We start from the raw sequence: 11,872 nt of genomic DNA on the forward strand, positions 1-11,872 counted from the left end.
TTGGTTATTTACCGGAGACGTGTCTCGGTCATGTCTACATAGTTCTCGAACCCATAGGGTCCGCACGCTTAAAGTTCGGTGACGATCATAATTAGGGTTTTTGTGTTTTGATGTATCGAAGGTTGTTTGGAGTCCCGGATGTGATCACGGACATGACGAGGAGTCTCGAAATGGTCGAGACATAAAGATTGATATATTGGAAGCCTATATTTGGATATCGGAAACGTTCCGGGTGAAATCGGGATTTTACCGGAGTACCGGGGGGTTACCGGAACCCCCCCTTCCCCCCCCCCGGGGGGGGATTATTGGGCCTTCATGGGCCATAAGGGAGAAGAGGAGGGCCGGCCAGGTCAGGCCACGCGCCCCCTCCCCCCTAGTCCGAATAGGACAAGGAAGGGGGGGCGGCGCCCCCTTTCCTCTTTCTCCCTTCCTCCTTCCTTTTCCAACAAGGCAAGAGGGGGGAGTCCTACTCCCGGTTGGAGTAGGACTCCTCCAGGCGCACCCATAAGGCCGGCCGCACCTCCCACTCTCCCTCCTTTATATACTGAGGCAAGGGGGCACCCCATGAATCACAAGTTGATCCTCGTGATCGTTCGTTAGCCGTGTGAGGTGCCCCCTTCCACCATATTCACCTCGATCATATCGTAGCGGTGCTTAGGCGAAGCCCTGCGTCGGTAGAACATAATCAACATCATCACGTCGTCGTGCTGACGAAACTCTCCCTCAATGTTTTGCTGGATCGGAACTCGAGGGACGTCACCGAGTTGAACGTGTGCAGAACTCGGAGGTGCCGTACGTTCGGTACTTTGATCGGTCGTATCGGGAAGACGTACGACTACTTCCTCTACATTGTGTCAACACTTCCGTTGCCGGTCTACGAGGGTACGTAGACAACACTCTCCCCTCTCGTTGCTATGCATCACCATGATCTTGCGTGTGCGTAGGAAATTTTTTGAAATTACTATGTTCCCCAACAGTGGCATCCGAGCCTAGGTTTTATGTGTTGATGTTGTGCACGAGTAGAACACAAGTGAGTTGTGGACGATATAAGTCATACTGCTTACCAGCATGTCATACTTTGGTTCGGCGGTATTGTTGGATGAAGCGGCCCGGACCGACATTACGCGTACGCTTACGCGAGACTAGTTCTACCGATGTGCTTTGCACACAGGTGGCTGGCGGGTGTAAGTTTCTCCAACTTTAGTTGAACCAAGTGTGGCTACGCCCGGTCCTTGCGAAGGTTAAAACAGCACCAACTTGACAAACTATCGTTGTGGTTTTGATGTGTAGGTAAGAACGGTTCTTGCTAAGCCCGTAGCAGCCACGTAAAACTTGAACAACAAAGTAGAGGACGTCTAACTTGTTTTTGCAGGGCATGTTGTGATGTGATATGGTCAAGACATGATGCTAAATTTTATTGTATGAGATGATCATGTTTTGTAACCAAGTTATCAGCAACTGGCAGGAGCCATATGGTTGTCGCTTTATTGTATGCAATGCAATTGCGCTGTAATGCTTTACTTTATCACTAAGCGGTAGCGATAGTCGTGGAAGCATAAGATTGGCGAGACGACAACGATGCTACGATGGTGATCAAGGTGTCGCGCTGGTGACGATGTTGATCATGAAGGTGCTTCGGATATGGAGATCACAAGCACAAGATGATGATGGCCATATCATATCACTTATATTGATTGCATGTGATGTTTATCTTTTATGCATCTTATCTTGCTTTGATTGACGGTAGCATTATAAGATGATCCCCCACTAAATTATCAACGTATAAGTGTTCTCCCTGCGTATGCACCGTTGCGAAAGTTCTTCGTGCTGAGACACCACATGATGATCGGGTGTGATAGGCTCTACGTTCAAATACAACGGGTGCAAAATAGTTGCACACGCGGAATACTCAGGTTTAACTTGACGAGCCTAGCATATAACAGATATGGCCTCGGAACACGGAGACCGAAAGGTCGAGCGTGAATCATATAGTAGATATGATCAACATATTGATGTTCACCATTGATACTACTCCATCTCACGTGATGATCGGACATGGTTTAGTTGATTTGGATCACGTGATCACTTAGAGGATTAGAGGGATATCTTTCTAAGTGGGAGTTCTTAAGTAATATGATTAATTGAACTTAAATTTATCATGAACTTAGTACCTGATAGTATCTTGCTTGTCTATGTTTGATTGTAGATAGATGGCTCGTGCTGTTGTTCCATTGAATTTTAATGCGTTCTTTGAGAAAGCAAAGTTGAAAGATGATGGTAGCAATTACACGGACTGGGTCCGTAACTTGAGGATTATCCTCATTGCTGCACAGAAGAATTACATCCTGGAAGCACCGCTAAGTGCCAAGCCTGCTGCAGGAGCGACACCAGATGTTATGAACGTCTGGCAAAGCAAAGCTGATGACTACTCGATAGTTCAGTGTGCCATGCTTTACGTCTTAGAACCGGTTCTTCAACGATGTTTTGAACGTCATGGAGCATATGAGATGTTCCAGGAGTTGAAGTTAATATTTCAAGCAAATGCCCGGATTGAGAGATATGAAGTCTCCAATAAGTTCTATAGCTGCAAGATGGAGGAGAATAGTTCTGTCAGTGAACATATACTAAAAATGTTTGGGTATCATAATCACTTGACTCAACTAGGGGTTAATCTTCCTGTTGATAGTGTCATTGACAGAGTTCTTCAATCACTGCCACCAAGCTATAAAAGCTTCATGATGAACTATAATATGCAAGGGATGGATAAAACTATTCCTGAGCTCTTCGCGATGCTAAAAGCCGCGGAGGTAGAAATCAAGAAGGAGCATCAAGTGTTGATGGTTAATAAGACCACCAGTTTCAAGAAAAAGGGCAAAGGGAAGAAGAAAGGGAACTTCAAGAAGAACAGCAAACAAGTTGCTTCTCAGGAGAAGAAACCCAAGTCTGGACCTAAGCCTGAGACTGAGTGCTTCTACTGCAAGCAGACTAGTCACTGGAAGTGGAACTGCCCCAAGTATTTGGCGGATAAGAAGGATGGCAAAGTGAACAAAGGTATATGTGATATACATGTTATTGATGTGTACCTTACTAATGCTCGCAGTAGCACCTGGGTATTTGATACTGGTTCTGTTGCTAACATTTGCAACTCGAAACAGGGGCTACGGATTAAGCGAAGATTGGCTAAGGACGAGGTGACGATGCGCGTGGGAAATGGTTCCAAAGTCGATGTGATCGCAGTCGGCACGCTACCTCTACATCTACCTTCGGGATTAGTATTAGACCTAAATAATTGTTATTTGGTGCCAGCGTTGAGCATGAACATTATATCTGGATCTTGTTTGATGCGAGACGGTTATTCATTTAAATCAGAGAATAATGGTTGTTCTATTTATATGAGTAATATCTTTTATGGTCATGCACCCTTGAAGAGTGGTCTATTTTTGATGAATCTCGATAGTAGTGATACACATATTCATAATGTTGAAATCAAAAGATGCAGAGTTGATAATGATAGTGCAACTTATTTGTGGCACTGCCATTTAGGTCATATCGGTGTAAAGCGCATGAAGAAACTCCATACTGATGGACTTTTGGAACTACTTGATTATGAATCACTTGGTACTTGCGAACCGTGCCTCATGGGTAAGATGACTAAAACGCCGTTCTCCGGTACTATGGAGAGAGCAACGGATTTGTTGGAAATCATACATACAGATGTATGTGGTCCAATGAATGTTGAGGCTCGTGGCGGATATCGTTATTTTCTCACCTTCACAGATGATTTAAGCAGATATGGGTATATCTACTTAATGAAACATAAGTCTGAAACATTTGAAAAGTTCAAAGAATTTCAGAGTGAAGTTGAAAATCATCGTAACAAGAAAATAAAGTTTCTACGATCTGATCGTGGAGGAGAATATTTGAGTTACGAGTTTGGTCTACATTTGAAACAATGCGGAATAGTTTCGCAACTCACGCCACCCGGAACACCACAGCATAATGGTGTGTCCGAACATCGTAATCGTACTTTATTAGATATGGTGCGATCTATGATGTCTCTTACTGATTTACCATTATCGTTTTGGGGTTATGCTTTAGAGATGGTTGCATTCACATTAAATAGGACACCATCGAAATCCGTTGAGACGACGCCTTATGAATTGTGGTTTGGCAAGAAACCAAAGTTGTCGTTTCTGAAAGTTTGGGGCTGCGATGCTTATGTGAAAAAGCTTCAACCTGATAAGCTCGAACCCAAATCGGAGAAATGTGTCTTCATAGGATACCCAAAGGAGACTGTTGGGTACACCTTCTATCACAGATCCGAAGGCAAAACTTTTGTTGCTAAATTCGGAGTTTTTCTAGAGAAGGAGTTTCTCTCGAAAGAAGTGAGTGGGAGAAAAGTAGAACTTGATGAGGTAACTGTACATGCTCCCTTATTAGAAAGTAGTACATCACAGAAACCGGTTTCTATGACACCTACACCAATTAGTGATGAAGCTAATGATAATGATCATGAAACTTCAGATCAAGTTACTACCGAACCTCGTAGATCAACCAGAGTAAGATCCGCACCAGAGTGGTACGGTAATCCTATTCTGGAAGTCATGCTACTAGATCATGATGAACCTACGAACTATGAAGAAGCGATGGTGAGCCCAGATTCCGCAAAATGGCTAGAAGCCATGAAATCTGAGATGGGATCCATGTATGAGAACAAAGTGTGGACTTTGGTTGACTTGCCCGTTGATCGGCAAGCAATTGAGAATAAATGGATCTTCAAGAAGAAGACTGACGCTGACGGTAATGTTACTGTCTACAAAGCTCGACTTGTTGCAAAAGGTTTTCGACAAGTTCAAGGGATTGACTATGATGAGACCTTCTCACCCGTAGCGATGCTTAAGTCTGTCCGAATCATGTTAGCAATTGCCGCATTTTATGATTATGAAATTTGGCAAATGGATGTCAAAACTGCATTCCTGAATGGATTTCTGGAAGAAGAGTTGTATATGATGCAACCAGAAGGTTTTGTCGATCCAAAGGGAGCTAACAAAGTGTGCAAGCTCCAGCGATCCATTTATGGACTGGTGCAAGCCTCTCGGAGTTGGAATAAACGCTTTGATAGTGTGATCAAAGCATTTGGTTTTGTACAGACTTTTGGAGAAGCCTGTATTTACAAGAAAGTGAGTGGGAGCTCTGTAGCATTTCTGATATTATATGTGGATGACATATTATTGATTGGAAATGATATAGAATTTCTGGATAGCATAAAGGGATACTTGAATAAGAGTTTTTCAATGAAAGACCTCGGTGAAGCTGCTTACATATTGGGCATTAAGATCTATAGAGATAGATCAAGACGCTTAATTGGACTTTCACAAAGCACATACCTTGACAAGGTTTTGAAGAAGTTCAAAATGGATCAAGCAAAGAAAGGGTTCTTGCCTGTGTTACAAGGTGTGAAGTTGAGTAAGACTCAATGTCCGACCACCGCAGAAGATAGAGAGAAAATGAAAGATGTTCCCTATGCTTCAGCCATAGGCTCTATCATGTATGCAATGATGTGTACCAGACCTGATGTGTGCCTTGCTATAAGTCTAGCAGGGAGGTACCAAAGTAATCCAGGAGTGGATCACTGGGCAGCGGTCAAGAACATCCTGAAATACCTGAAAAGGACTAAGGATATGTTTCTTGTATATGGAGGTGACAAAGAGCTCATCGTAAATGGTTACGTTGATGCAAGCTTTGACACTGATCCGGACGATTCTAAATCGCAAACCGGATACGTGTTTTTACTAAACGGTGGAGCTGTCAGTTGGTGCAGTTCTAAACACAGCGTCGTGGCGGGATCTACATGTGAAGCGGAGTACATAGCTGCTTCAGAATCAGCAAATGAAGGAGTCTGGATGAAGGAGATCATATCCGATCTAGGTGTCATACCTAGTGCATCGGGTCCAATGAAAATCTTTTGTGACAATACTGGTGCAATTGCCTTGGCGAAGGAATCTAGATTTCACAAGAGAACCAAACACATCAAGAGACGCTTCAATTCCATTCGGGATTTAGTCCAAGTGGGAGACATATAAATTTGCAAGATACATACGGATCTGAATGTTGCAGACCCGCTGACTAAGCCTCTTCCACGAGCAAAACATGATCAGCACCAAGGCTCCATGGGTGTTAGAATCATTACTGTGTAATCTAGATTATTGACTCTAGTGCAAGTGGGAGACTGAAGGAAATATGCCCTAGAGGCAATAATAAAGTTATTATTTATTTCCTTATATCATGATAAATGTTTATTATTCATGCTAGAATTGTATTAACCGGAAACATAATACATGTGTGAATACATAGACAAAACAGAAGTCACTAGTATGCCTCTACTTGACTAGCTCGTTAATCAAAGATGGTTATGTTTCCTAACCATAGACATGAGTTGTCATTTGATTAAAGGGATCACATCATTAGGAGAATGATGTGATTGACTTGACCCATTCCGTTAGCTTAGCACTTGATCGTTTAGTTTGTTGCTATTGCTTTCTTCATAACTTATACATGTTCATATGACTATGAGATTATGCAACTCCCATTTACCGGAGGAACACTTTGTGTGCTACCAAACGTCACAACGTAACTGGGTGATTATAAAGGTGCTCTACAGGTGTCTCCGAAGGTACTTGTTGGATTGGCGTATTTCGAGATTAGGATTTGTCACTCCGATTGTCGGAGAGGTATCTCTGGGCCCTCTCAGTAATGCACATCACTCAAGCCTTGCAAGCATTGCAACTAATAAGTTAGTTGCAGGATGATGTATTACGGAACGAGTAAAGAGACTTGCCGGTAACGAGATTGAACTAGGTATTAAGATACCGATGATCGAATCTCGGGCAAGTAACATACCGATGACAAAGGGAACAACGTATGTTGTTATGCGGTCTGACCGATAAAGATCTTCGTAGAATATGTAGGAGCCAATATGAGCATCCAGGTTCCGCTATTGGTTATTGACTAGAGACGTGTCTCGGTCATGTCTACATAGTTCTCGAACCCGTAGGGTCCGCACGCTTAAAGTTCGGTGACGATCGTAATTAGGGTTTTTGTGTTTTGATGTACCGAAGGTTGTTTGGAGTCCCAGATGTGATCACGGACATGACGAGGAGTCTCGAAATGGTCGAGACATAAAGATTGATATATTGGAAGCCTATATTTGGATATCGGAAATGTTCCGGGTGAAATCGGGATTTTACCGGAGTACCGGGGGGTTACCGGAACCCCCCCCCCCCGGGGGTTATTGGGCCTACATGGGCCATAAGGGAGAAGAGGAGGGCCGGGCAGGGCAGGCCGCGCGCCCCTCCCCCACCTAGTCCGAATAGGACAAGGAAGGGGGGGCAGCGCCCCCCTTTCCTGTTTCTCCCTTCCTCCTTCCTTTTCCAACAAGGCAAGAGGGGGGAGTCCTACTCCCGGTTGGAGTAGGACTCCTCCAGGCGCACCCATAGGGCCGGCCGCACCTTCCCCTCTCCCTCCTTTATATACTGAGGCAAGGGGGCACCCCATGACACACAAGTTGATACTCATGATCGTTCCTTAGCCGTGTGCGGTGCCCCCTTCCACCATATTCACCTCGGTCATATTGTAGCGGTGCTTAGGTGAAGCCCTGCGTCGGTAGAACATCATCACCGTCATCACATCGTCGTGCTGACGAAACTCTCCCTCAATGTTTTGCTGGATCGGAACTCGAGGGACGTCACCGAGTTGAATGTGTGCAGAACTCGGAGGTGTCGTACATTCGGTACTTTGATCGGTCAGATCGGGAAGACGTACGACTACTTCCTCTATGTTGTGTCAACACTTCCGTTGCCGGTCTACGAGGGTACGTAGACAACACTCTCCCCTCTCGTTGCTATGCATCACCATGATCTTGCATGTGCGTAGGAAAAAATTTGAAATTACTACGTTCCCCAACATTATCTTGGTTGGTTCTCTATGTGATGGCCTGGAGCTTTACCATAGCTTCAAAACGAGCACAAGATCATCAAAATCGGAGTCCGATGTAAAAGTTATGCATGTTTCGGTTTTGGGGTTCCTACTGTTTTTTTAATGGCCGGACATTCGGGACTTGGCAGGATGTCCAGGCTTCCGGGTCGCCCAGGATGTCCGGGATCCTCCCGGAAATCCGGCCCGCAAATTCCAAAACCTATTTTCAAATGTTGGTTGTGCTTGCCGGATGTCTGGACCTTGCCCGGATGTCCGGCCCAGCGCTGTCACTTACTCACAAATGGCTAGTTTTCTAGGCCTTCTATATATACCCCTCTACTAATCCGGTAGAGGGTTGACCACTTCAGCCCAAATCGCCCAAGAACACAAGTGGCTCCCTCTCACTTCTCCTACACCAAATCTTAGATCCCGGAGAGATTTGTGAGAGTTCTTGAGAGTTTTTCCAATCAAGTGATAGATCCACTCCCTCTCCCTCTCTTGACCAAAGGAATTCGTGATTTGAGCAAGTCTTGAGCATTTCCCCTTTGTTCTTGTTACTCTTTGAGGTTGGAGACTCCTAGGCGGTAGGAGTGCTCCGGTGAGGAATCAACTTGTGATTTGTCCCCCGGAAAGTTTGTGAAGGTTTGGAGGCCGCCTCAAGGTCTACCACTAGTGGTTGAGAATCGCCTTTGTGGTGATATCTCAAGGAGAATAGGGTGAGCCTTCGTGGCGTTGGTGTGCCTTCATGGTAACATCCACCTCTCTAACGATGACTAGCTTCCCTCCAAGGAAGTGAACATCGGGATACATCCTCGTCTTTGTGACTTTGGTTATCCCTAAGCCTAACTCCTTACTTGTGGTTTACTTTGGTCACTTGACCGTGGATTCACTATATCTTGTTGTCCTCATTATATTGTGTTGGTTCCCATATCGTGGAGATCATTTAGGCCAACACTTTATAGTCCGCAATTCATACTTGCTACTATTATTCTATCTTATGATTAGTGTGAATTGCTAGCTTGTAACATTCATTTCCATATCTTGTGACATAATTTGTGTAAGCTTGTATTGCTTACTTGTGGTTGTGTGTATTATTCATTTACATATCTTGTGATATACATTGAGTAAGTTTGTGTAACTTACTTGTGCTTACTCATATCCTCGTTGTTCTCATCTTGTTTATCCTAAGTTGTTGATGCACTTAGTGAGCCTAGTATATTTAGGATTTGTGCTTGAAAAGTATCCGCTTAGTGTATTTCCGCATTAGGATATAGACAAATCCATAAAAGATTTTAAAACGCCTATTCACCCCCCTCTAGGCGACATCATGGTCCTTTCAATTGGTATCAGAGCCCGGTCTCTCCTTAGTAGGCTTCACCGCCTAGAGAGTAACGATGTCAACTAGTGAACTAGTGCACAATGACACATTTTTTAATGGCACAAATTACATTATGTGGAGATTACACATGCTTTGTCACTTTCGGGCCATGGGTCCAAATGCTTTGCAGATTGTTGTTGTAGGGGATTCAAATCTAAAGGATGGACAATCTCCATCTCTTGAGGATATGCATCTTGATAGTCAAGTTTTGAGTGCCATTCACCAAGCTATATCCTTCAAATTGTTTAAGGAAATCTTGACTTGCAAGTCAGCTCATGAGGTTTGGACCAAACTTGAAGATATATATGGTGGGTCCAATCTTGATGAAGACAATATTCTTTTCGGGGAGTTAATGGAGGAGTTCTCCACATTTTGAAATCATGGAGAACTCTCTATTGCTTGCACCTCCAATTACTTGGACACTTCAATATCTTCCACTTCACCAACATGTGGCGTGCCACAAGGTAATGACATGGTGAGTGAAGAAATATTTTATGATGATGGTGTTAAGATCATTTGTGATGATATGCTTGATCTCCCATGTTGCCATGATAGAAATGCTTTGGTTTCCTCTAGTTGTGCTATGACTAACCATCTAGAGGAAATCAATAAAGATGAGGCATGCTTGATTGATGAAGAACCCTCTTCTCCAAAAGAATCATCATCAACCCCCTTTGTTCACATGTGCCTCATGGCAAGAGGTAATGGCGAGGTATCATCTTCTCTTAGTGATAATGATGATAGTTGTAATGAGGATGATGATGATGACTTGACTCAAAATCTCTATGAGATTGGGAAAACTCTTCATAGAGCTAAAAATAACACTTATAAAAGGTTCCAAGATGTTCTTGCTCGCTTTAAAAAACGTAATGAGTTATTTCTTAACGAGCAAGCAAAAAGTGAACAACTTGAACATGAGCTTGCTAAGGCCCATCAATGTCTTAGTGACTTGAGGTCTTTAAAAGAAGAGAATGAAGTTACTCATTTTAAACTTAAATAGGATTTTGAGCACCTTGACCTTGGCTACAAGAATGTCAAAGGAGTGCTCACCAAACTCTCTAAGTCTCATGAGGAACTTCAAGCTACTCATGCGGAGTCTCTAGTTTCTACATGCTCTTCTCATATTGATGATGATGATTGTGCTACTAACTCTATCTTGTGTGAAGCACCGATGTTGAAAGAAAATGTTAAGCTAAGGACTCCACTTGATTTGCTAACTAGCAATTATGGGAAATTGGAAGAAAGTTATGAAAAGCTCTCGGGCACTCATGAGGATCTTCTAATCTCTCATGATGGGCTAAAGTTAGCTCATGAGGCTATGTTCACGAAGGTAAAATCGTGTGAGTCTCATATGGATATTAGCACATCTTCTACTCAAAATGCCTTATTTCCATGTGCTAGTCCTTGCAATTCCTCTCTACATGATATTGATACACCTCATGATGAATTGCTTACCTTGTCTTGTTGCTCTAACCATGAAGTTTCTACTTCCACTAGTCCTCTTGTTTCTAGTCTTCAAACTAACCATGTAGAGGAAATTAATGAGCTCAAGGCCCAAGTCACTAGTTTGAAGAAAGACTTGGAAAAGTGCGATGATGGACATAGTTTTCACTCCAACAAGAAGAAATCCATGAACAAGAAAAGGGGGCAGGACCAAGCCAAGAACTAGTCCAACATTTCTTGCTTTAAGTGCAAAAAGGTTGGACATCACGTGAGATCTTGTCCATTGAAGAAAAGGGCTTATAAAGGGAAGCTACATGGGAAGCGGCCTCAAGCTCAATCTCAAGTTCAACCTCAAGTTGAAGAACGACCACTATCCATGATGAACCATGTTATTATTTCCCAAGTTTAGAAAGTAAAGAAGAAGAGAATGAGGAGTACATGATGCTATATTTGCCGTAAGAAGGGACACATAGCTTCATCATGTCCCAACGGTAACATCTCTAAGCATCCAATTATCAAAGATCATTATTCACTTAGGAAGGATATTGATGGATCACCACATTATTGGGGAGTGATATGCTTTGTGCATATCACAATCCTTGTTAAATGTGAACAATTATGGGATGCCACTTAAAATATATTTGAGATTATCTTATATCTCTGTGGCATGCAATGCCTTGTTTACATATGGCATCCTTGTGCGGTTTTGCCCATGGTTATCTTCAAAATCGTATTGGAAAATCGTTTTATTAAAGCTATTCCAATTGTTGTTTTACATGATGATCTATCTAATTAGAATGTTAATAATATACTATCCAAGCATTGTGTTTATTTCCAAACTCTCATGTTATGCTTGTTTTAGTATAAATGATCATGTACTTATTTGGGTTCTACACCTAATGATAACCCAAAATACCATGTTGTTCAAATTCATCTTATTGGTTTGAATGGAGTTATGGGAGTTTGCTATCTCATTGTTTATAGTGTTCTACATCTACTTGAGTGAGATATTCCTATGAGTATGTGTGCAATGCATATCTTATAAGATCATTGGTTTTCCTTGGTTCATATGTTGAA

Source organism: Triticum aestivum, chromosome 1A, assembly GCF_018294505.1.
Source record: "Triticum aestivum cultivar Chinese Spring chromosome 1A, IWGSC CS RefSeq v2.1, whole genome shotgun sequence".
Lineage (NCBI taxonomy): Eukaryota > Viridiplantae > Streptophyta > Magnoliopsida > Poales > Poaceae > Triticum > Triticum aestivum.